Below are 26,885 nucleotides of genomic sequence, written 5' to 3'. Positions count from 1 at the left end.
TTCATACATTTACACATGCCTCAAGTTTCCTTCAAAGTTATCACTGTCAGACAGTGATTCACTTATTCAGATTTAGACCTTTCCAGTGATACTTTGCCCAACTTGGCTGCCCCTTTAATACCTCCATGCATCATAAATGTACCCTAAACGTGGCCTCTGCAAGAGGCCATTCATTCATTCATCCAGCTATTCGCCCACGCTGGCATATTGAGCACCTATATATGCGTAGGTCTTGGTGAGTTCTAGGCACCCAGCAGTGAACAAGTCAGCACTGGAGGGTGAAGTGGGTGCCTGGAAACCACCTAAAGTTCTTATCGCTGAACTGCATTTAAGAAGATAACAATGCAACTTTTCCCACAAACTGATAACAGCATAAAGTGTACACATCCCAGAGCGTTTACATTTTAACAAGGATCAAAGCTTCGCCTCAAACTACTTCTAATCAGGAGGCGTGTGAGGGGAATTGTGGTTTGAGCCTTGGGTCTTTTCCAGCTTATACGGCTTCTTAGGCAGCAGGATTGGTACTGTCCTATCTGTACTTTAAGGTGGAGACTGGCTCTGGTAATACTCCTCTCAGCAAAGTAGCCTAAAGACAACTCTACAGCAGGAGGGAAATCAGTTAGATAGTCCATAATGGCAAAGAGCTCTTTCTGAGGGGCAGGATTGCAGAGCATGGAGAGAGGGGGTGTAGCCCGGTGGCAGGTGCACAGAGCCCGCGGGTGCATAGCCCGGCTCTTGGTGGCTGGGTGAGCCATCCAACCCCCCTCTGCATCTGGAAATACGGATGATAATGGTAATTACCCACCTCAAAGGATTGCTGAGGGTCAAATAAGTTAGTATAGAAAGAGCATTTAGAATTGTGTCTGCCGTAGAGTAACTGCATTAGGTTAAATTAGCTATTATTTCTTTCAGCCATGTGTTTTTCCAGTTTGCCCATTTTCTGAGAATATAGAGTAGCTATAGAGGAAGAGTGCATAATTAGGTGATGAGTAATTCCTTCTTTCCCCTCTTCGCACCCCCCACACTCCTGCTCCACAGACCCCAGAGTTAACTTGTTTTGTAAGGCTATAACATCATATTTGAATGTATGACCTTGAAATTTTCTGATTAAGTAGTTCTGGGCAAAGCTCTAATGGTTGGAAAATAAATCAGGCCTCCCACACATACCTGCTCAGCCAAGAATTTGTTTGCCCCAGGAACCGTGGGTGGGCGGGAGTGGAAGCAAGTCCACACCCAGGCTTATGTGAACTCTCTGTTCCTGCTGGAGACTGGGGTCATCCTTCTCCCTTTGCTTACCAGTGCTTCCTGGTCATTTCTTTTCAACCTCACTTGAAGAAATAGAGAAACAAATATTTTCCTTTCTCATTTTCTCTCTCCCCAGCTCCAGGGGAACACTCCCCCCATCCCTGCTTGTGCGTTTTCTCTAGTTTGGCTTTGTATTTGCCCCTTGGTATTGCACTTGTGCAGATTTCTCCCAAGCCCAGGAAGACAGCATATGGTGTCTGATGATGGACTGTAGGGGTCCCTGCATGGTTCCCCAGTTTCAGGGTCTTCCAGCAGGGCCCTCCCGGAAGTGCCCTGGAATTTTCTGTTGGTTCTTGTAGCCAGGGATAGAGAACCCCGCCCCTGCCTTTGCACTGGGACGAGTCACAGGTGCTCCTGCCTTCCGGGAGTGTCTGGGGGACACCTGCTGTCTGCGTCCTGGGGAGACGGGTGAGGGCTCCTCGGAAATGTGCCATGTTGAGACCTGTGGTCTGTGTGACCCTCGGGTACTGGTTCCTGACTTGTTTTGTTTTTCTTTTTGGTCCATTGTCCTAGTGAAGCCCTCTCGTTAGAGCAGGTATGCTCTTTTCTGAGCCTGAGAGTGGGTGTGCAGCAGTCCCTGTCCTGTGGGAGGCAGTCCGGGATGAGGTGGAACGAGGGCGTCTCAGACCTGGGGAAATCTCTTTGGGCAGAGCGAAGCTTAGAAAGTCATGTGACCTTTCTGAGCCTATGTGATCACTCCTTGCCCATCCGGTGAATGGGAAGCCATGCGGGACGCGGAGAGCTCCCAGGAATGCGTCCTTCCTTTTCCTCTGTTTCCTTCTCAAACGGTGGAATGCAGGCTTATGGTAGGGACAGGTAGGTACTGGGTCAATTTTTTTCTAATAACCTAACGGGCTTCAACATGGGGGACTGGTGTTTGGGGGCCTTTGCCCTGTAGTCAGACTCCGGATGAGCCCACCTCAGGAGAAGCATCCTTCGCCCTCCTGGATGGCCGAGGACTCGGAGAAGCAGCAGAAACTCCTTTGGAATTTTGCCACTTTATATCCCCTCTAGTTTGCTCAAGTATAAGGAAGAACTGGCAAAATTAAAAATGAAAAGTTGTTTTGAAAATTACACCCTGTCTCCAAACAGCCGCAGATCAAGAGTAACCACCAGACATCCTGTTGCTCGGCATGCTGGCTGGTCGGGGGTTGCTGGGTTCGGGGCTCTGCCTCGGCGTTGGGCCTTGAAACAGGCCCGTGTTCTGGATCAGTCGGCACAGGCCACCTCTTAACCGCCACGGTAAAACCTGTCGGATAAAGAGAAGTCAGCACGATAAAATCTGCATCTGGACAGTGTGCTGTGCCTTCCTGCTCATTTCCATTTTCCAAATCTAGGATATTTTTTTGTTTTAAAGAGGTGCTGAAAGAAGTTTATCTGATTGTGTGACTTGATGTGAGGCCAGAAAACTTCTGCTAACGTCTCTGAAATATCTCTTTTAAAGCTATTTTTTAAACCTCCTGAAGTGAACTGAAGACCTTCACTAACTCCTAGACTCTAAAGTTCTCATTATGGAGAAGGTCCACCCTGCTTCCTGCTAGAATAAGGAAAGGGGGTGACAGTTCATATGCAAATAGCCCCACCACCCGCTAGGAGGCGGCTGAAGTGGCTTCCTCAGGCCTTGTCCCAGAGCCACCGGATTGGATTGTCTGTGTGGCACCCGCAGAGCCCAGGGCAGCTCCGCAGGAAACAGTGGGACTACTGGGCGAAGGCTGTCGGGGAGGTAAGGGTGAGGATGTGTTTACAGTCCCCTGTGAGCAGGAAGTGGGGAGAGGGGAGAAGGCACTCAGTCTGGGCCACCAGTGCTGATGCGGGACCAGACTTTGTGGGACAGTTTTCTGGTTTCAGGTGTGGGTTCACCTGTCAACTCTTCTTTCAGAAAGGTGTGGTGAGGTCTGTGGAAATCCTCCCAAATAATAATTACCATTATTAGCGATGGTTCTGCAGTTGCCCGGTTTATTCACCTGTCTGTCCCTCCCCTGAGAAATCCCAATCAGGGTGGCCCTCCATCTAAGTGACCACAGAGCACGTACTTGTCATGATTTGAGTGTTGCCAGTGGTCTGATAAGAAGCAGATTAACTTGGGTGAAGATTCTTAAGAAAACAAGAACAAGAGGTGAAATGTAATTCCCTTTATTGGTATTAATTAGTAGTTAGGGTAAAGGCTTGCATGAATTTCGGGAAAGTTTGGTGACACCATTGGCATTTCTGGTATGCAGAGTTTTAGCACAAAGGCTCATAAATATTTTTTTTAATTAGTTTTGAGAGAGAGACAGAGGGAGAGGTGGAGAACACAAGTGGGGAAAGGGCAGGGAGAGAAGGAGACAGAATCCAAAGCTGGCTCCGGGCTCTGAGCTGTCAGCACAGAGCCCAAGGCGGGGCTCGAACCCACTTCGTAAATATAAAGTATTGCCAAGGTGTTTTGCCAGTAGTGGCCTCTGTACCTGCTTTAATGATATACTTACTCCAAACTTTAGGGAAATGCCATGGGCATATTTTCTGCAAGTTTCCCAGTAACTATGAAAGATCGTTTCTTGTGTACAAATTAATAGGGAAAGCCATTTGTATTATTAAATAATAAGTATATACGGGTATTTATATGCATAAGGAAAAGCAAAATTTGGGGATTGTTTCTAAGCAATTATTAGATTAAACAGTAATTAGATTAAAACATGCATGAAATGATACACCTTAATGGATGTTGCAGTAATTTCTGTCTCTCTACATAGGGTAGGTCCATTCAGACTACCTTCCCTCTCAGTACCAGAAGTCCCTCTATGATAAACATAACAGATAATAATTCAGGCATCAGATCCCCTCTCTTCACTTCCCTCTCATTCTCTTCCTCCTTCTCTCCCTCCCTCCACTTTTCATCTTATACTGGGTCCAGGTCACTGTGGTTGGCACTGCAGAGACACAGGTAAGTAGCCAGGAGGCTGCCCTCGGAGGCCTCACTGTAGAGAGCGGGTAGAGCAGAGTGAGTTTGCACGGGCTGGTGTGTGATGCTCTCTGCACAAGGGTCGGGCCCTGGACCTGCTCTCAGAAGAGAGACCGCACGGGACTCAGAGGTTATGCGGAAGCTAAAGTCTCCAGTCCGAAGAGGTGGCCTGGGAACGAAGAGCCATTCTAGGCACAGCGCTTGTGATGCCCAGGGTCGTGAAACCGTGTTTGGGGACCGGCGTGCAGCCTGGCTCCGTTGTGACGTGTGATACCTGGGAGGGGCAGGGCGGCAGAAAGAGGCTGGCTCAGTGACGATGGGAGCTCACTACTTGGCAAACAACAACAACAGAACAAAACACGAAAAAGGTGCTGTGACTGAGGAAGTGTATTGTGTTAGAAAGTTTTACCTTATATTGTGCCGAGTTGGTCCCCTTTTCTATTTTACCGTTGGGTTAGAACCTCAGGAGCCAGCACAGAATGAACCTGTCCACTCTTTGCCACACGCCTTTATGTGTAGGTGATGTTTCGCTTCTTTAAGTCTTGCCCCAAGCTGTGCCCACTACCTTCATTTATCCTTTTAAATAGGTTTTGGTCGGGGAGCCTTGGTGGCTCGGTTGGTTGAGTGTCTGACTCTTGGTTTCGGCTCAGGTCACGATCTCACAGTTCATGAGTTTGAGCCCCACATCATGCTCTGCGCTGGCATTGCGGAACGTGCTTGGGATTCTCTGTCTCCCTCTCTCTCTCCACCCCTCCCCTGCTTGTGCTCTCTCTCTCTCAAAGTAAATGAATAAAAAACTTAAAAAATATATAAATAGGTTTTGGTTAATAGTTTGTTTCTTTAACGTAAGCCAGCAGTAATTCTAGTTGGTTCTTTCAGAGTCTGCGAACAAGTGATTATGATCTCCTGCATTGATCTGCATCTCCAAAACAGTTACTGCCGCCATACCCTTTTGTCAGGTGGCACCTTTCTGCCGGGTTCCTCCCCCTGCGGTTTTACAGGATCCCTGAGCAGGGAAGCAGTCAGGGGTTATGGGTCCGGCCTCTCGTCTGTGTCCTTACAGTCTCCTCTTTCCTTTCCTGATTTCCTTTTGGAAAACGCCACCTGATTTCCTTTTGGTCGTCTTAGGGCTCCACAGAAACAACAAGCAGGCCTTTCTCACACATGGGCTGGGATCTCCCCGCCTCCCCCCTCCCCCCCCCCCCCCCCCAATCTCACCACTTTTATCTTCTGCTTTAGAAGCAAACTAACAAATACATACCTGTGAAATGGCGATAAAAATTATTGAGGATGAACTAAAATATTAGCACAGGGCTGAGGGCTGAGAGAGGTATGCCATAGCTCAGGTTACATTTTCACACGAATAATCTGCGATTAGAAAATACCAGCTATATTCTGAAGGAGAGATTTGGCCATGTGTGTAATATGGGACCCATCTGCTTGACAGGGTAGGAGTTGGCTCCAATGAAGGGCTCTCTAGGGCTGATTATTGATAGAAGCCAGTAGTGCTGGTGCCTGAAGCAATCAGTTGGCCATCCACTTTCCCTCTTGATAAACATGTCATGCTTTCCCAGCCTTCCCAGCCATACCACAGTTATCTATGGCTTAGCTTCTTTGCAAAAAAAGGAAGAGATGGAAAATGTTGAGTGACTTCGGTTCTTTCACACCCTCACCTCATGCTGAAGCTGGGAGCTTACCTATAGCAATGGTCCTTTTTGGGGACCATTCTTCCCCATGGGGAGGGGATGAGTGAAGAAAAGGGAGAAGAGAAAGACAACCTTATGTGTTTGGTCAAGTGGGAATTTCAGATTGAATCTGTTAGCCAAGGAGGCCCCAGAAAAGACTGGGATGTTGCTGGGATTTAATTATCCTGTACCACGGAGGGCAGATTCTTATTTTCGACACAGAGTGAAACAGTCTTAAATGCCGATGTCTCAGTCTCTGCCCCTGGTACTTCAAAGGGAATAGAAGGGAGAGGGGAAGGAGACAGGACAATAACACTCTGCTGTGTACTCGGATTGTGGTCCACTGACCAGCAGCATCAGCTTCACCAGAGAGCCTTCTAGAAATGCCGACTTTCAAGCCCCAACTCAGAGGTACCAAGTCAGAACCTGCATTTTGCAGGGTACCTGCGATTCCTGGGGACCTTGAAGTTTTGGAAAAAACACGGCTTTAGGAGGCAGTGACCGTAGTCGATTGACAGACCATGAGATGAGCAATGTACCCGTCTTAGCACACTTGGAGAAATGCTGAACAAATGCGGCGTATCAACTATGGGTATTAAATGCTGACAATCAAAGTTTAATTTTGTTTGCAGCTAGAGACCAGGCCCACTGGTCCTGTTTGACCAAACAGCAGCATTCTGTTTAGGGAAAGACAGGGGTTTGTTTAGGACACAGATGACTGCCCCTGGCTTGGTGATAGCAAGTGAGGAGTTGCTTCCTTGCCCTGGGGCAGAATGGTTTCCGGGACAACAGTGAAGCCACGCTCTCCTCCCCCCACCCCCTCCCCCCACATTGACCGTAGAGCAGAGAATAAAAAGAGCACTTAATTTTTTTTTTTTCCCACATCACGTTATTATCATGCGTTTCTCAGGGAGAAAATTTGCAAGAAAGAAAATCTGCACATTCTTTAGTGATGTGCCAAGCATTTTTTTTTTTTTCTGGTTTGAACTCAAACTGATAGACCTGACAAACGTCAGGGTTAGATTATATTGATCTAAGTCTGATTTTAAAACTATATCTGTTTGTAATTCTTCCACACTGTGATGCAAAGATTTTTTTGTGTGTTGGTTTTTTCCACTCTCTGTGATGATCATATGTTAATTCTCTATAGATAACAATCCACTAAGTTTTCTTTTATAAAAGTAAGAATTAAGACCAAAAAAACCCCAAAACCCTGTTATCGATAAAAGGATTAAGACTACTAGAATCAGTCAAGTTAAGGGAGTTAGGGTTAATCCCAGGGCATTTCCTTCAAGTGCCATGAAGAACCCATCAGTTTGTTAGAAGCCCGTCCACGGCTATACTCTAGTTGGAGCAGCTGTACTGTCTCGCCTGGGTTATTTCTGTAGCCCACTAACTGGTCTTGCTCTCTCTTCAGTCTGTTCTCAGCCCAGCCAAAGCATATTTGCCTCTGCCCAAAACAGTTGGCTTCCAGGGCTCTCAGAAGAAAACCCAAAGGCCTCTTAGTGTCCTAAGAGGCCCATCGCTTACCTCTCTGACCCCATATCCTATTACCATCTCCCTTGCATATCCCAGTTAGACAGGCCACACTTCTGCCTCGGGGCCTTTGCACTTACTGATCCCTCGGTCCGGAACTGTCTTTCTCAATATATTTACATAACTGTATTCCAAACTTTCTTTAGATCTTTGTTCGTATGTCAGTTTCTCAGCGAGGCTTTTTTTGACTAATATATATGCTCCTTGTTTGTCTCCTTCTAGAATATTACTTCCTTGAGAAGAAGGGATTTTGTCTTGTTCGTCTTGTGTTCACAGCACTTAGAATGATGCCTGGCTTATTCAAGGTGCATTGTGTTTGTGGTTTGAATGAGTGAAGTTGCCCCTTTCCAGCTCCCTGACTAGACATGAATTTAGATCCGAGGGCATTGTGGGACTTCTTGCTCCCAGTTCTGTTCTCATTCACGTCACGTAAGAGGGCTAAAACGTTGGGAGAACATCTTTAAAATATTAACCACAGCTGTGAGCCATTGAAAGCATTCTACACAGTGAGTGAGGAAATGGCAGCTAATTGTTGATTTGTAAGGCAAATGGGAGAATAACCCAGCACCATCCAGGTCCCCTGTGTGCCGGCACCTGGGGAATAGGAGGGAGGAGCAGTGTCTGGGGCCTCGGTCAGGAGTCGTCACACTTTCTTGCCACGGGCCCTTTGCTTGTGCCTTATCCCTCTCAGTCTCTCACGTCCCCTCCTCCGAGGATTAGGCTTTGGGCGTTTGTGTGCACACGGGTGTGTATGTACATTTGTTTGCCAGTGCTGTCTCATCAGGGGCTTCCTTTGGCCACAGTTTATGTTTTCCTTTTTGTTTACAGCGTTTCTTAGTAACTCACTGCCACAAGTCCTCTGCACAGAGTCGCTACCCAAACGTATCTTGAACTTCGTGCTGTTTCTCTTCTAGTATCTTAAGATTTATTGTGGCCATGGAAGTCTAGGAAACCGTAATGTTACAGAAGTGAATGTAGACAGTGCCCATATGACTGTCATCATCGCAGGGGTAGGAGGACATCCGGGGAGGACGGGGCCCAAACGGGGAAGCCGTATGGTCTACCTGACGGAATGGTTCCTGTTTCGGTGATGGATGCAACAGCTTCTAACAGCCCAAAGCCATCCTTCCTTCGATAAAATATCTCTTGAGTGTCCATGCTTGTGGAATGTGCTAATAAAATGAGCACATAATGAGAGGAATAAACAAAATCACGTCACTGTGTAATTATAAACTGTGATAAATGCTATGAAGGAGAAAATCACGGTGCTATGGGAGCTTAAAATAGGGGCATTTGTCCTAGTCTTGGGGTCAGGTCGCATTCGAGCCCAGACTTGCAGGTTACTAGGCATGTGTGTGCTTTGGCAAGGTGGGGGGGGGGGGGTGGTGGGGAGGGGCAGAATATTGTGCCTTAATTTCCAGGCAGAGGAAATGAGGTGTGCAAAATCTCCGAGGTGTTGAGGGTTTTTATGTATTCGAGAGATTGAAAGGAGACCAGCTTGGCTGGAGTGGCTGAGGATGACGGGGACGGTGGTGCTGGAGGAGGCCGGGCAGGTCAGCCAGGGACAGGCGAGGCTTTGGAGTGCACTTTCGGGTCTTTATCATGAGCTCAGTGTACAGCCCTAAAGGGGTTTAAGTAAGGCTGAGCCACGACCTATTTTCTGTCTCTGAAGGTATACTCTGTACACAGGGTGGATCATGGACTGGAAAAGGGAGAGAGTGGAAGCGGGGCGAATACCTGCAAGCATCCTGTGTTTCTCCAGGAGAAGGATGATGGAGCGAGGATGGAGGTGGCACAGGAGCTAGGAACCCTTGTCTGGAGGGAGAATGTTGGAGGCCAGTGGCATCGACGTCGTGATTGCTCTCATTTGCTCACTGAACAGTCTTCTGTTCGTTTGGCTTGATCTTAACCTGCCTGTAAGGTGCCTATACCTGGGATTTCAGGAAATACTTGTTGACTACAGAAATGTGAATACATTGGTCAAGCTGGATGGAGCAGGTGTCCAGATTGTCTGGCAATTATGCTTTTCATTGTAAATGAATATAAAGGCAGTATAGCTTTATGTATCAGTCTCGTAGGAGCTTTCTTAGCATGAATCAGTACTGATAAACGTAATCATTTCTGGAACCTCACTGAGATAGACTTTTGGACCAAGAAATTTGAAAGACAGTCCTGAATTACCTGTCAGTCCTGAATTCTCCGAGGTGAACGTCACCCTGTGGAGGCTCTCTGAACAGCTACCTTTCCCTGGCAGTATCGTCTATTTTGATCAATGCTTTTCCATTGTCCTTTTTAAAAATTTTAAGTAAGCCCAAGATCGTTATATCCACGAATTGTTTCTGTCTTTAGAATAGCAATTATTCCACCCAGTGTGGGAAGGTGCTGCCCACCTATAAAAAAAAGAACTATAGAATTTGATTGTTTAAAAGGCATGTTAAATGTAGAAAGATTCAGAGTCAAGGAGAACCTTGTTCTAAATTGTTTCCCTGTGCACCTAACTTTTTATTATGGCACGTTGATTTCCTATGAAACTTAAAGTTTTTGTTTTTCAAATCATCTGTTATCGAGACATCCGGTGATACTTGTCTGAATGGCTCTACCTAGGAACTCTGGGAAGTTGGGCAGCTGAAATAATTGTCTAAGGTTTAATGAAGCCCTTTTGGAGCTCCTGAGTTCAGAAGATGTCAAAGAATGATATAAAACACATGTGCACATTTATGGCTAACTGTATTTTCCTCATCTTTTGCAGGACAAAAATGGAAGAAACAGAGGTACTTGTAGATGGAGCAAAGTGAGCCACTGAACAGGTAGATAACTGAAAATAGCAGGGTGTGTGTATACATTAGCTCAATGAATTAGTATTTGTGAAGTCCTTGGTAGAGTACCCAGTGCATAGTAAATACTGTATGTAAGTATTTGCTCTTATGAAATTCTTTCCAATGTAACTGAGCCCAAAACAAACCAGTTGTGCAACCAAGAAAGTACCCCACAAAAGCAAGCCTTTGCTCCTAAAGCAACTGAGAACATCGTTGGTAAATTCTTTTTTTTAATCATTGGTAAATTCTGACATGGTCTCTGTGTGACCTGTCATGCTGACCTGAGAAACTTACGGTCTTCTTAATCTTTGAACACCCAAAGTGTTTGAACACTCATCCATTTTGAATTTGAGCATTCATTCATGATGGATGACCTGTTAAGTGTCAGGTCCATTTCACTTTTGAAACAAAACAAACTTTTAAAAAATTCTTGAAGTAGTTCCTTACCGTTTGGGGAATGAGATCACGAAATTTGAACTGTCCCCTTCCTTGGCCCCTGTGCCTACTTCTCTGGATCTGCACAGTTCCTGCCTTCTTGCCTCACTGTGGGGAGACCTGGGTGTCCTGGTGCTCTAGAATCCCACCTTCCCTCTCATTTCAGCTCCTCTGTTCCCCCGGCTCCTCAATAGGTCAGCTCCGTTCAGGACAGGGAGGAAAACGCTGGGAGTGGGGCCCACAGTCTGATTAGGTAGAGCTAGACATTTCTCTAGATGGCATTCATATTGCACCTCCTCTCCCCCTGCCCCAGTTTCTGCTTTACAATTTCTGTAGTTTATTCTTTTTTTTTTTTTTTAAGTTTTAATGCTTATTTATTTTTGAGAGAGAGAGAGAGACAGAACGTGAGTGGGGGAGGGGCAGAGAGAGAGGGAGACCCAGAATCCGAAACAGGCTCCAGTCCCCGAGCTGTCAGCACAGAGCCCGATGCGGGGCTCCAAACTCACGAACTGTGAGATCATGACCTGAGCCCAAGTCGGATGCTTAACCGACTGAGCCACCCCGACGCCTTGTAGTTTACTCTAAATATTCTGTTTTATGTTTTGTCATGTCTCCCTTCTGCGATTGTTGGATATTACCTTTGGAAATTAACTTTTCTGTTTGGAGATGTTCCCGATGACATTGTTTACTTGTGAGAGCTGGGCGCTGGTGGGGCACTCGGTATGTCCGTGGCTTTCAGACCTTTATGTTGGAAGCCCACAGGAAGGGACCACGTGCTGCACCAGGAGCCAGTGCACACCTTCGTGCACGTGGCTGTACGGTTTCCCGAAGTCATACCTTCGCTGTTTGTGAATTGTGATAGAATGTCCTAGTCTGTTGTATTTGATCCCTTTTTTTTCCTCTCTTTTTTCTCACGTCTTTTCTCTTTAATGCTTTGCATAACCTACAACTGCTGGTCAGTTGTACTCTGACAGGCTTGCAGTATTTTTAGGTGGTGGCAGGGGCACATGCTTTCTTCCTGGCCATATTCTGTAGTAATGTGCACAGGTCTCTTTTACCCCTACCCCCTCCTTCAGACTTGCCTTATTTTCATTCCTTATGTGCAAACCTTCTCCTTCCTTTTGTAACTAAGCTTCTGTTTCTATTCCACATACTCCTCACTTCTCAGCTTTCTTTCTGTTTGAACTTTGACTTTCCTCTCCTGACCGATAGCCAAGAATCATTTTACCACTTTTAAAAAAATCTTATTTTTAAGTAATCTCTACATGGAGCTTGAATTCAACAACCCCGAGATCAAGAGTCGCACACTCCACCGACAGAGCCAGCTAGGCACCCCTCATTTTACCATTTTGAATGAAACAGATTCCTATGTACTATTAGATCTTGCATATTAAATGTAATTTTCAAAAAGTAACACTTATTTTTCATTAATTCCTGTATTTGCTTATATCCCCATATGCAGTTTTTCAGAAACCTTACTTTTCTGACGGTCTGATCTCACAATTCATGCCCTTGCACGGTCCAGGGATCACAGAATTCTAGTAATGGGAGTCTTCTCTACCCTGTTATCTTTTGGGTTTGGTGTCATGGGTTACAGAGAGACATCTGCTGGCTCAAATGTAGTGTTGCATTGTTTTTCTATCCTGAAGTTTAGTGTATTGTCATTTTTAGGACCTTAAAGTTTCATAGTGCGCAGGTAAGCTTGTCTATTGGAATGCATTGAACTCATTCACCTAATCCCTTCAAGCGTTTTTTTTAGGATTTCCAGCTCAACATGTAATGATCTGAAAAGTACTGGTAGCATACCACCCAATCAAGAAGCTGATACCTAATGGGAAAAGGATTTCATGGCCAATCTAGATTCCTTCCCTTCATGTGCTCTTAGTGGGACCACAAAATGATAGTTTAGTAAAACACCCAGTAAGCCAAGATCCATTTAAAACTTCTGGAAATGATAATTCACTTTTCCAAGATAGTTAAGAACTTAAGTTTTACATGGTTTAGGTTTGCAGCTTGGTTGTATATGAGTGGTACATTTGGTTCTGGTTATAAGACTAGTGCTGGAAAACAGGAATCCAAAATCTATTGCTTATTTATTTTGAAGCTGTAATTGGAATATTGTAATGGCTTCTGTGCAGTGCTTGTTTTAGCAAAATTTTTATTCATTTCAGAGGCGAGTTTATTTCTCTAGGAATCATAATTATATGCACCTAAGATTACTCAGTGCACACAACAGCTTTTAAAGATTATAATGTGCAAAGTGGTTCTTTTAAACAAAAGTAGTATTCACCTGTCTTTGAGGAATATTTCTAAGGTTTTGTAGGCAATAAATGAGGCAGCATGCTCCAGTTTTTTGTCCTTGTTTACTCCTGGTACGCAATCCATGCCTGGAAGCCAGTGAAAAGACACCAAAATTTGTGTGTCAGTCCCTTTAATCAAGGGCTTTGAGAGCGTACAGGAGAGAGAGCTAAAACCGTGGCCTGCCATGGCTCCAGCTCATAGCAGTTGTCTCTTCTCCCGTCCATTTCAAAAGATAAACTAAGTGTCCTCGAACAAGATCATACCGGCTTCGGGGAGTGGCAGAAAAGGATGTTATTAATCATTGAAGGGGACAAATTATGGCAGAAATCTAAACAGTATTTGGGAACATCAAATACTGTGTTTGAGTTTAACAACCCCACACAAGAAGAACGACACGTATTTTTTAAAGTATTTCAGGGGCGCCTGGGTGGCGCAGTCGGTTAAGTGTCCGACTTCAGCCAGGTCACGATCTCGCAGTTCGTGAGTTCGAGCCCCGCGTCAGGCTCTGGGCTGATGGCTCGGAGCCTGGAGCCTGTTTCCGATTCTGTGTCTCCCTCTCTCTCTGCCCCTCCCCCCCTCATGCTCTGTCTCTGTCATAAATAAACATTAAAAAAAATAATGGAGGGGCGCCTGGGTGGCGCAGTCGGTTAAGCGTCCGACTTCAGCCAGGTCACGATCTCGCGGTCCGTGAGTTCGAGCCCCGCGTCGGGCTCTGGGCTGATGGCTCGGAGCCTGGAGCCTGTTTCCGATTCTGTGTCTCCCTCTCTCTCTGCCCCTCCCCCGTTCATGCTCTGTCTCTCTCTGTCCCAAAAAAAAAAAAAAAAAAAAAAAAGTATTTCATACTTGCCTAATTTTTCTGGCCATCTTCCTTTATGCCTGTTCGGAGAGGGGAACCTGAAAAGAAAACAGAAACTATTTTTCCTTTAATCAAGTCACCTAGATTGTCATGAGAAGTGGGAGAAGTCACATCAGGTAGCCAAGCACTTCTTCTAAAAGCATGTAGGAAAGAAACAGAAGACAGCAAACAACAAGATCTGAAACAACGTGTGTTATGGGTTGTGAGTTTTGAACTTCAGTGCTAAAGTCGGCTTATGGTATTGTCATGAAATAAGAGGAGTGAAATGCTTGGTTCACGGTCAGCGCTCAGTGGGTAGCAGCCGCTGTTGCAGTGTACAAAGGTACTCCGTGGCACCCTCCGTAAGTTCTTCTAGTTGTGTTTCTTCTAGGCAGGGATGGATTTGTTTTGATCCAGCCTATATTTTTCGTGATGGTTTGTATGGCAAAGGAAACCATAATGTTAATGGCATTTATTATTTCCCACATTCTAAGCCTTGCGTGAAGAGCGTGAGGGAAGATACTGCGCCATCCCGGTTTTACAGAATGTGCGTGTTATAAGAAGGCTTAGTTAGACCAGCGTGTGGAAGAACTCTGTTACCTAGCCCCTGTTGGGAATCAGCACTAGCCAGTCTCATCAGAACCGTATGCTGGTTGGCTCTGAATAATGTTGCAGCTGTATATAAGCTTTAAAAAAAACTTTGTTTTACATTGTTCACTAGCTGTGATAGCCAAAAGGGAAAGTACCAGTTACTGAAAGAAAGTGGGGTTTAATAACAGAATTCAAAAGTAACTCAGAGGGGCGCCTGCGTGGCTCAGTCGGTTAAGCATCCGACTTCAGCTCAGGTTGTGATCTCACGGTTCGTGAGTTCGAGCCCCACGTCGGGCTCTGTGCTGACAGCTCAGAGCCTGGAGCCTGCTTTGGATTCTGTGTCTTTCTCTCTCTGCCCCTTCCCCGCTCATGCCCTGTCTCTCTCTGTCTCTCAAAAATGAATAAACATTAAAAAAAAAAAAAAATTAAAAAAAAGTAACTCAGAGTTTTCTAAGTTTGGAGCATTGCTTTTTACAGTCTACTGGTTAGTCCTCAGGGATAGAGTAGTGGTAATATTTTCTAAAAAGTTAAAAGTAGCCTCTTTTAGAATGTGTGTAATCAGAATATCCTCGTGTTTTCAGATGTACTTAGTATATCTTGCTATTTCAGTAGGAAATGGTCTTTTTAAGGTAGACAGATTCTAAAGGATTTCAGTATTTTGGGTATGTCTACATCAATAATGGGAAGAAAATAAATCCAGGACCTCTGAAGAGGCAAATAAATATGTATCTATAACCAATTTTCAGTTTACTACCTTCATAGCATGAGTAATCAAAAATTTCCTTTTCGCAATAACTTACTTTCTTGTTTAGTTTTTGCCTTGGGGTTCTTTGTTTTCTGGAGTGCAGAGGAACTGCCAGTGGGTTCAGAAGTGGCTTGTATAGGGGCGCCTGGGTGGCTCAGTCGGTTGAGCGTCCGACTTCGGCTCAGGTCATGATCTCGTGGTTTGTGAGTTTGAGCCCCACGTGGGGCTCTGTGCTGACAGCTCAGAGCCTGGACCCTGCTTCCGATTCTGTGTCTCCCGCGCTCTCTGCCCCTCGCACACTTGCACTCTGTCTCTGTCTCTCTCTCAAAAATAAAATAAATAAATGTATAAAAAATTTTTAAAAAAAGAAGTGGCTCATATGTATCTGTGGAAGAGAGGAATATCCCTGTAACTTAAAATATGTCGTGGATATTGCCAGGTGTTAGAATTAATGCATTGGGAGTTTATTACATTTCATATTCATTTGCCTAATCCTAAAACTATGAAAGTCTAGGGCAAAGCAGGAGTTTAACGAGACAATCTGCTTGAGGAGCTCTCTTGGCCCCCTTCCCCTCCTCCTCCCATCTTTTTTTTTCTTTTCTTTTAAGATGAAATTAATGTAGGATTAAGATCAAAGATACTTGAAGGGGAAAATAAGTTGCAAAATAAATTTAAGCTTGTGAATTTGGAATTGAAAGGTAGGTTAGAGGACGTTTACCTTAACGTTTTCAATTTGCAGGTAAGGAAAGTGAGTTTCCCAGAGCTCCTGGGGCTTGCACAAGGCCACGGAGCTAGTAAGAGGTGAAACTGATCCTGACACATAGATAGGACTTATTCAACCAGAAACTTCAATGGGATTTTTTTTTCACCTTTATTGAGGTATAGTTGACAAATAATATGGTAAAACAAAGCATACAACAGTGATTTGACAGATGTATACCTGGTCAAAGGATTTCTTTCACTTGAATAATTTTCAAAAATGGCTATTTAACTCAGCCTCCTTTTGTTTTTTGTTCTTTAACACACGATTTGGAAAGTATGGGTCTTAGCAGAATGTCCTGGAAAGCAGAGCCTCCTCATATACCCAGTGCTGTTTTTTCCACTCTGCTACATTGAGGGTGGCCTGACATGTGCACAGACAGGAAAGGAAGAGAGAAGCCCAATGTTTGCCTCAGTGACCATGACACTGGTGTGGGATAACTTGTAAACCTGGAACCACTTCCTTTTCTAACAGTGGTTGCTCCCTGGGAAGTTCCGTGTCTCTCTCAGCTGGTGTACCCCTATTCAGCCTAGAAGACAACACCCGTAATTCTTGTAATCTAGGGAGGCATCCAGCAGATCCCCTCAGTCAACAAAATGCTCCTGTTTGGAAGATTCTTATCCATATTATTTTTTACTGGTATAGAAGCATCTGGATGGCTGTCTTAAAATAAATGCTCTTGGTCCCAAGTAATGAAACAGAGTAATTGGGCAGCAAAATGAGCATCACCACCAAGAAAAGTCCCACTATGTAATACCACTAGTAAAAAGTGTCATATTCTACCCAAAGGCTGTATCTTTTTTAGAAACTGCTCAACTAGATGGGTACATACTTGAATCATCCTTTTTTTTTTTTTTTTTTTTTTTTTAACTATAGAAAATGTACCCTAACCCATGTGAAAAGTATTGGTTTTAGACGCAATGAATACCTGTTAGAAATCTAATCTGACCTAGAAAAGAAGTACCTTTAAATATACCTAAAAATAACCTAAAATTATTATAGTGATAAATAGTAAAATCCTATTTCTGGCTTCTGCTATGACTTTGACACAGGCATCCACACAGTTACTATTCAATTAGAAATTTTATTTTGACAGAACTCTACCTTATATGTATTTTTAAAGTGTTACATTGCCTTACTTTTTTTCTTTGGTTGATTGATTGGTAAGTAATCTTCTAAACCCAATGTGGGCCTGAATTCACAACCCCCAGATCAAGAGTCATATGCTCTTGCCACTGAGCCAGTCAGGTACCCCCACCATTGTGTTACTTTTTTCTTTTTAAGTTTATTTATTTTGGGAGGCGGAGGGGCCGAGAGAGGGAGAGAGAGAATCCCAAGCAGCCTCTGCACTGACAACTCAGGGTTTGATCTCATGACCTGTGAGGTCTTGACCTGAGCCAAAATCAAGAGTCCGTCACTTAACCCACTGAGTCACCCAGTTGACCCCGTTGTCTTACTTTTAATAGACTTTTTGGAGTATGTATATATAAACAGAGTATGAGGAAACGTTGTCACAGTATACTTAGGCCTCAGATTTTAACTTCGTTATCGGAGTATTTCATTGCATTTTGAAAGAATCCTGAATTACTTGAATAATTGAATTCTCCACATACAGTACATTATTATGCATTAATTTTTTTATAACTTTTTTAAGTTTGAAGGATAATTCTGTTTGGCCACAAGGCATTTTTATGAGGAAAGTTTCAAATTATGTGGCCGAGGTGTGGGGGTCAGATGAAGATCCAAACATGATTTCCCTTTGGTTCTGGGATTCATTTGCATGGGCCGTTTTAATTCAGATGGTATAGGAAGAGGAACAGTACTTTTCTTCTGCTTTCAGTGTGGAGAAGCACATTGTGTTTGCTCAGCACTTAAACAGTGCTGTGTCAGTTTCTTACTCGTGAGCCTGGTAGCTGGGAATGCTAACCTTGCTACCGAGGATAGTGTCGATTTTTATTTATTTTACTGTCTGTCTAGGCTCCGCGTGTACAGCTTACTCTATTAACCTGATGGCAAAGGTGGGTAGATTGGAGGAAAAAGAAAGCTTTGGTATATAATGCTTTCATACTTTTCTGAAAGACAATGATGCACCTGTCACGGCGTGTATTATACCTGAGATACCTTTGGATCTTGTTTGAAACCCGTGTGTAGAGTAACATAAGTGGATGCAAAGAAGGAAGCACTCCTCAGAGCTCTGTGTAGCCCAGACTGGCAGTAAACACGAGGGCTGCCGGCTGCCCGCTGGTTTGTGGAGATAAGACACGGAAGGGATGTGTTAGAAATGATTGGCTAGGGGGCGCCTGGGTGGCTCCGTTGGGTAAGTGTCCGACCTCAGGTCAGGTCATGATCTCATGGTTCGTGGGTTCGGGCCCTGTGTCGGGCTCTGTGCTGACAGCTTAGAGCCTAGAGCCTGCTTCAAATTCTGTGTGTGTGTCTCTCTCTCTGCGCCCCCCCCCCCCCCGCCTCTGTCAAACATAAATAAACATTAAAAAAAAAAAAATGATTGCCTAATAGGAAAGTTTAAGCATCCAATAATGAATTCTTTTTAACTTTAAATAAATAAAGGAAGCTCAAGGCGCCTGGGTGGCTCAGTCGGTTGAGCGTCTGACTTCATCTCAAGTCATGATCTCACAGTCCAGGAGTTTGAGCCCCTCGTCGGGCTCCGTGCTGACAGCTCAGAGCCTGGAGCCTGTTTCTGATTCTGTGTCTCCCTCTCTCTCTGCCCCTCCCCGGCTTATGCTCTGTCTCTCTCTCTCTCTGTCAAAAGTAGATAAACATTAAAAAAAAATTTTTTTTTTAAATAAATAAGAGCTCAACTCATTACCGAAAAGCAGGGACACACTCAGTTGCATTTTTACATGTTTTCTCGGGAGGGAAAGAAGAGATGGAGTTTGAACTAATTTGTTGGGAAGCATGTTCAGATGCATCAGGGTATCAGAGTGTAAAAGAGGCTAACTCTCTGTGGCACAGGTGATGGACTTGAACCGCAGGAGAAAGAAGCAGGACAGCGAAGCCCAGGCAGTAGTGTTAGGAGCATAAGTTTGCCTTTGGGTGTATTTATTCCCTGCTTCCTCCCTGTCACAGACTTACCTCAATTAGGGATGACTGTGGAATGAACTGTTAAGGATGCCATACAACAAAGAGGGAAGGCTCAGGATCCAGACTTCTGGGTTGAGATATGGCTCTGCCTCAAAGGCAAATAACTTAATTCTCAGTCTCCTCATCCGTAAAACATGGAGAGCATTAGCATTTACCTTTGTGGGGTTCTTGGGAGGATCAAATGAGTTAATGACATGTAAAGTGCTTAGAACCCTATCGGGCGTGTAATAAGCATTGGGCGTGTGTTAACGATTCCTATACTATGTGACCTTACTTAATTTTTTAAAATAATTTCATCCTCTCTCCATAGCCTCTGCCTAGAGAGAATAGACACTAAACTGATGAATGAGTGGATAATGACTTGAATGGTATCTTTACGGTGGTTGATTAGTAACGTAAATGCATCTTCCGTTGTGGGTCACTTTCCAAGATGAGGCCATGTAAGCACAGCACGCATTAAATTAAATCCACGCATGTATCCCTCCCACCTGTTTTCAAACATGATCTTTAATCTTCTTTCCTAATAAACCATTTTCTTTCCTAGGACTCAAAGAAAGGATTATGTTTGTGAAAAAGTAACACATAACACACACACCCACTAAAGTAACAACTATTTTATGAAACAGTAATTACACTAAGTGTGAAAAACTCTTTTCTGTTTTATTCTATTCTGTGCTTATAGTGCATCTAATTTATTTTACAAGCCTCTAATGGATTACCCTGCAGTTTGAAGAACCCTACATTAGACAAGTTTGACTCTTGTCCAGAACCAAATAGGGATTGTAACCCATATTCCCTTCCTTTTCATTCTCTTTCCATAATTGTCCTATAATGGAACTGGAATTCACCAGCTTTAGACACACACGGTCACACTCACTCAAAAATGCCGTCCCATCTATTCAGTAAGTCCAGATTTTGTGTTGTCATAAGAAAGACCTTTAAATATTACTGTATTTCAGATTTCCTTTTAGCACGTTTATAACATTAAAAAGGCATGTAGCTTGGGATACCTGGCTGACTCAGTCGGTGGGGTATGCAACTCTTGATCTCAGGGTTGTGAGTTCGAGCCCCACACTGGGCATAGAGCTTACTTGAAAAAAATTTCATGGGGCTCATATCACTATAAGACAGGGTCCAGTAAGCATTGTCAGGAGACCGTTTAAGGTTAGGTATGATAATAGTAACAGATGTCTCAGATAATGATAATATAACTTCTGTTCCATCCCACCCTCCCCCATTAAATAAAGAATTAACTGTGTCATACAGAAAAATGATTTTATTGTTAGAACAGAGCTCCAGAGAGCTGTTATCCTGTATGGTCGGTCTATAGGCTTGGTTTGTTCCTTCTTTTTGGCCAGCATCGGTTGCTTGGGAGCCTGCTGCTTAGAGCTCTTCATGCCCTGTGGCCATGAAGCTGAACACACACCGCTCACTACCCCATGCTGAGCCTTGACTCTATTCTCATCGACTGAGTCACCAGCCAGGCCAAATAACTGCTTCTTTTGAAAGATTGACAACCAAATTCTTACCAGATTGAAAACGCAAAGCCTTCCTAGATTGTAAACACTTGGCTTTGCACACATTCTGGTCACATTCATGACCATTTGCACGTTGCCTTTGGTCAGTCTTCCGTACCCTCTGCTGCACACAATAGCCAGACTGTCCTGGCTCAGCTGGAGAGGTCTAATCCAACATTTTCCCATCTTATTTGGCAGAACTCTATTAAATTCTCTTCTTTCCCCGCCCCCTTTTTAGGTTATAGTCTTCATTAATTCCATCCATTCATGCTACCATGCTTCCCTATATTTCAAGTAAATCTCTCTTTTTCTAAGCTTTTTTTTCTTTCTTCCCTCTGTTCAGTTTTGGAGAGCCCCCAGTGATGCTAGCTAGTCATAGCTATAAGCTCAAGGGTAGGGATATAATAGTGATCAAGAGAGAAGAATGGAGTATATTTGGAGGTAAAATAAGGCATAGTAACCAATGTCATCAACTTTTGAATGATTTTAATTGTCTTAGTGTAGCCATCCTCTTCTGATTAAACTTTCTCACACTTGCATATAGAAAAATCAAAATCACTCTGAGTTGTATTAGTTTATTCCTTATGTAATTACTAGTGTTGTTACATAGTTACAATATACATTTCATTTCAGGTACATAGTATTACAGATACCTTATAAGTGAAATAAGTTTCTGTGGTGGGATCTGTGCACTATCACTAACAGCATCATTCCTAAGGGAAAAGTAACACCAGTTCTGAACCCCAACCCTGGTTTGGGTAACATAACCAGGTATTTGAGGGCTGTTTACTGTCCTTATTTCTCTTAACCATGCTTTTTGTTCCTGGAAAGAGGTTGATTATTTTAAAATCATCTAAGTACTAATAGAGTGCTTCTATAATTACTTTTAATAATCAATTAAAATGAAAATCCTGGGAGAATTCACAGTATTTTGAAATGAGAAATATGGTTAATCATGGATTTTGAAATGACAAGTCGCTTTTATTCTTTATATGTATGTGAATGTTTAGGATACAGTCTTAGACCTCGAGTTTGCTACTTTTAAACACTGTGTTTATTCTGAGGGACAGAACTTTTCCCCCGATTCAAGTTACTGGTTCCAGGTGACTCTGGCCATTTTCTCGCATGAACACCAGAAATCTGTTGTCTTTGCCTGATGAGACACAATAACCTTTTTAAATAAGACTGGGGAACAGCAGCCAGAAAATGCTTAAAAATAGAAAAGGCTATTACATTTTCTTGTTAGCAGAATATTAGAAGCATTGACTCCTCATAAGGGCATTTCAGTCTTTGTTCTCTGTGCTGATCTGGTATTACACTTTTTAAAATAATGATTACCTAGCAACACTTTAAACCCATTTTCATATTAAATCTCAAGGTAGTATTTTTTTGGTTTTGGCTTGAGTTTTATAGTATATAGTCTGAAACTTACTGTATCATAAGTGGCAAGCTAATGGTCACTGGTGAAAGTAGGATCAGAGCTGTCCTGGTGATGTTCTTACTCATTTAAAATGAATTATCGGGGCGCCCGGGTGGCTCAGTCGGTTAAGCGGCCGACTTCGGTTCAGGTCATGATCTCGCGGTCTGTGAGTTCGAGCCCCGCGTCAGGCTCTGTGCTGACTGCTCAGAGCCTGGAGCCTGTTTGGGATTCTGTGTCTCCCTCTCTCTCTGACCCTCCTCCGTTCATGCTCGCTCTCTCTGTGTCTCAAAAATAAATAAACGTTAAAAAAAATAAATTAAAAAAAAATTTTTTTTTAAATGAATTATCTTGGGGCACCTGGGTGGCTCAGTCGATTAAGCATCTGACTTCAGCTCAGGTCATGATCTCATGGTCTGTGGGTTCAAGCCCTGCATCAGGCTCTGGGCTGAGAGCTCAGAGCCTGGAGCCTGCTTCAGATTCTGTCTCTCTCTGCCCCTCTCGTGCTCATTCTCTGTCTCTCAAAAATAAACATTAAAAAAAAACAAAAAAACCAAAAAAACCTTTAAAAGATAAAATAAAATAAAATAAAATAAAATAAAATAAAATAAAATGCATTATCTTGACAAGATTTTGTGTTTATAAAATGACTTTGAACTTGCAAATATCCTAAGGATATTGTTGCCAAAGAGATACAAATAAAGACCATAATTTTTGTGAGGGTCCACATAAGCCAAATATGACATAGAATTACTGAGTTTAGTGTAGTAAGCAGCATTTGAAATGTGATTTGATGCTTAAGAAATTGTGCCCGACTTGGAGACACAAACGCATACATAGAATAAAATACAGTATGAGTTTTAAGATGGCACCAAGGTATGGGATGGGAAGAGATAAAACAGAGCCTTTCGGGTTTGGCAGCGTTGCCTCAGTAGCCACCTTGGGGGGGATAATGAGTAAAGTGGGCCCAAAAAACCCCCAAGGAGGGACTTTGCACCCTCAAGTCTTCCACATCTACTAAGGACATTCTGCTTTCATCTGGTGCACGGATGGAGCTTTCTCCTAAGATTTTATTTGGGGGAATAAGAGTAGTTCCAGTGCTCACATCTAGTTTGAGAACCATTGTCCTGCCAGATTTAGATTTTCCTGTTAGGCAGAATACTTGGAGCACCAGATGCGCCAGGACCAGCTCATCGTAAAGAGGGAAGGTATAAAGTCAGTGTCCTTATTGTCAGATGTCACGTGTGCTGGTCATCCTGATGCACAGAGGGGGAGCGAGCACTGGAGAGCTTATTTTGAAATGTTTTGTTTTCTAAGTTGGGGTCCCCATATCCAGAAAAATTCCTTAGAAACTTTATATGTATTGGAGGAAAAGGTAAAACCCTTTTTTATTAAAGTAAGACATAATTTTCATACTTGTTGGTGATGTTCAAAAAAACATTTATTTTTTTGTTGTTGTTCATGTTATAATGATAGGGTTTCCCCCCAGCACTTTGCACTGAAGTAAATTGACTGGACAAAATGGAGAACAGGTGATTTGAAAACCATTGTAAATATTCTGGAAGTCCCCACAATGTTAGGTTGGATAAAGAATGTACCAAGAACAAGAAATATGGAAGTGTGGCACCATTTCAGATACATTTCTCAGTTTCTTTTTTAAAAAATCTTTTTTAAACAATGTTTGTTTATTTATTTTGAGACGAGGAGGGGCAGAGAGAGAGGAGAGAGAGAGAATCCCAAGCAGGCCCCTTGCTGTCAATGCAGAGCCCGATGCGGGGCTATGACGCAGGGCTCGATCTCACAAACCATGAGATCATGCCCCGAGCCGAAATCAAGAGTTGATGCCTAACCAACTGAGACCCCCAGGTGCCCTGAAAATATCTTTTATGTGCAGGGGGTAATGGGGTGGAAGTAGGCACAGGGGGCCAATGCAAAGTCAGTCGTAGGGAACGCCCTGCTGGTGTTCCTGCTGTTAGATGTAGACTCCTGAGCATATGTATTAGTACACTTTTGAAGAAGTTATTTTTTGTTGAGACTTCTATGGCAGACAGAACTGGCAGAAAGTTCTTCGTCTGGTGCCTGGAGCATAGTAAGCAATCAGTAAACATCAGTGTCCTCTCTTCTTCTATTTCTTCCTCTTGTTTTTAGCAGTGTATTTTATCTTGTTTTCCAGTGGCAGCATCTTTTAATGTAATGTTCATTTCAACCTTGAGCACTGCATTTTTCAGGTTCTGAAGCTCAAGCTTTTCTCCCTTAATAGAGGGATAGAGAGGTGGTGGGGGGGAGGGGCGGCGGGTGGAGGTCAGGTGAACCCAGTCTGGCTCTCCTTTTCCCAGTTAAAGCCACAGATTGTTCTGGGGAGGCTTTAGTGTTCTTATTGCTTCTGATTTCAACAGTAATCAAAGACGAAACAATTGAATAAGAAAGGAAAGTGGCAGCAACTGTTATCAGTTGTTCAGTCCCATTGTCAGGAAGACCTGCAATCTACTTGCCATGCAGATTCCTGGGTTCTACCCCCAGAGACTCTGAGTCCACTCTCAGGTCATTCTAACGCGCATGGTCCAAGGACTACGTGCTGAAAACCTCTTAATTCTAGAAAGATCCGTTTACACCATTGCTCCATTATTCTTGTTTTCATTCCTTGGTTGATCATTACTGTAGCACAAAGATCAGATTTCTTTTGAGAGTTTTCACCGCTCCTTGGTAATTCTGAGCCTCCAAACCATGGCTCAGAATTCTTGGCTTAAAAATAATGTGTACCATGCCTATACCAATGCATAACTCTTACGCCGTCATATAACAGGAGAAACTTTGGCGGTGGTTTGAGATTAATTTGTAAATTGCCAGTGTTGACACAATAATTCTTTCTTTCATTGGCATTGCCTAGTGAAGCAGTCTCACTGTGGTTTGTTCTCCTCGTGGTTTCCGTAGCGTTAGAGATTCTGCTACAGAAAAACGAACCCTTTCTGGTTTTGAATCACTCAGGAGTTACTCTTGACTCTTTATATAAGAGGCATGTCCTGGGAGGGGGCAAATCAGACCTCCACACGCGTTGCCTTCTCCTAGCCAATAGCTTGCTCACAACGTGGATATTACAACGTGCAGTTTCATTCATCAAGGGGATTTTCAGGCTCTAGCAGCAAACTGCTTTGAGTTTTTGGGTGAATGCTGGGCTTTTGGGTCTTTGCATTAACTCTGCCGTTAATGAATCAAGCAGGTGCATCTGGCTGTTAGAAGAATTAATGGTGATTCAGGTAAGGATAAATTGCAGAAGTTATTTTCTTTTTTTCCCTTTGGGTGGGTTTGAGATTTTAGAAGAATTGGTCCTCTCTTTGAGAAGAGCTCAGAACTATTTAAGTTAGTCCCTCTGAATTGCTTTATAGTGTTACTCAGTGTATCATCGTTTTAATGTGAAATCCACCCTCTTCAAAATGTAGTTTCATTTTCAAACATTAAAGTGAGGATTCCGTTTTACTTTCTGTGCATGAATTTTTTTTAAATGAAAGAACTATAGTTGCTAAGATACTAATTACACATAGTTTCCTGGTTTAGAGCTGAAGTCTTATAATTTTAGAAAGTATGCTTTAAAGGTTGGGCAGGGGAAATCGATGGGTTTGCATTTGATTTATAAAACAATGATGTTACATGTGTGTCAGACTTTTCCCTATTAAAGGCCAAATTTTGAGATAGACCGCTTAATCTGTTCTGACATGAGATTCCCCCACCCCCCATCTCTCCTCTCTCCGTGTTTCCTGGTGGTGGGATCCACTCAGCTCCTCTGCTCAGGCATGTGGTTTAGTCTGTGTACATTCAGTGCAGTGGCATTTTTCTTGAAAAAGTGACTAAGGCTTCTTGGATGAATTCTGTCTTTGAAAGAGGTGGTAGAGTTGCATCAGAAAAGCATTTACAGTAAATGGCTCCCCCCCCTTTCCTGTAATGACCACATGTGAAAGAATGCATTAATTCTTGTTTTGAGGAAATGAGAGTTGTAGAATTCTATGAAAAACTCCCTTTTTGTCATTAATTAACCAGATTTGAATGTTAAAAATTCTAAAATCTGAACCACTTTCTGCTGTGTAAATAAATGTCGCAAAAATATCCAGTTTTTCACTCCATATTCTATATGGAGTAACCAATTATATTGAGTTCAAGAAGAGAGGAAATAATGTTGACGATGGCACTAGTTAAAGCATACGCCTAACGTAAATTAATTTCTTCATAGTCATTTTCCATATTAAATTAATAATTTCTTACGTGTGTTGCTGATTTGTTTCAGGATTTGTTTCTCTGTGTGGTAGAACCTGAATCTAGAAGGAAACTCCCATAGCTCATCTAGCCAGGGGTTCTCTTGGGAAAAGTACCGCCCCCTAGGGGATCTGATAGGAATGAGATAGTGTTTGGTTCTGCAGTGAAGGGCTTTTAATGGATGGGAGCCTGAGATTTTAGATGTTCCACCGCGGAAAAGACAGAAAGAGCTGTCCTTTATCCCCCGTGACTTTCAACTGTCATTTTGGATATAAAAATATGTTTATAATTACTTGAGCCTTGAGTTAAGTCCATTTTATATAAGGATGCAGGATAACATTTACATACTTTTAATTTTTTTTTAACGTTTATTTATTTTTGAGAGAGAAAGGGACAGAGTGGGAATGGGGGGGGGGTGGGGGCAGAGAGAGAGGGAGACACAGAATCTGAAGCAGGCTCCAGGCTCTGAGCTGTCAGCACAGAGCCCAACGCGGGGTACGAACTCACAAACTGCAAAATCATGATCTGAGCCGGAAGTTGAAAGCTAAACCGACTGAGCCACCCAGGTACCCCCTTGCATACTTTTAATATACACAGAATATACTTATTTTCATCCTTTGGCCCATCCATACCTCTCCTATTTCATTTTCCAGTACTTTT

The 26,885-nt window shown here is 43.2% G+C and overlaps 1 protein-coding gene across 23 annotated transcripts in view; it reads left to right on the top strand.

Annotated features, from left to right (window-relative positions):
• Positions 1-26,885, top strand: part of LOC132679532 (uncharacterized) — a 222,147-nt gene that overhangs the window by 111,152 nt on the left and 84,110 nt on the right. For 22 of the 23 annotated variants that reach the window (XR_013552682.2, XR_013552688.2, XR_013552685.2 and 19 more), the window contains one exon: positions 10,214-10,271. The exons of the other annotated variant lie outside the window; for it this stretch is intronic. The gene's annotated coding sequence lies outside the window, so the exon portion shown is untranslated. The remainder of the gene's footprint in view (positions 1-10,213; positions 10,272-26,885) is intronic. 23 annotated transcript variants of the gene reach the window in all.

Source organism: Panthera onca, chromosome A2 (genome assembly GCF_046562875.1).
Source record: "Panthera onca isolate mPanOnc1 chromosome A2, mPanOnc1 haplotype 2, whole genome shotgun sequence".
NCBI lineage: Eukaryota > Metazoa > Chordata > Mammalia > Carnivora > Felidae > Panthera > Panthera onca.
The sequence above is the reverse complement of the archived record's forward strand: the minus strand, read 5'-3'. Positions and strand labels throughout refer to the sequence as shown.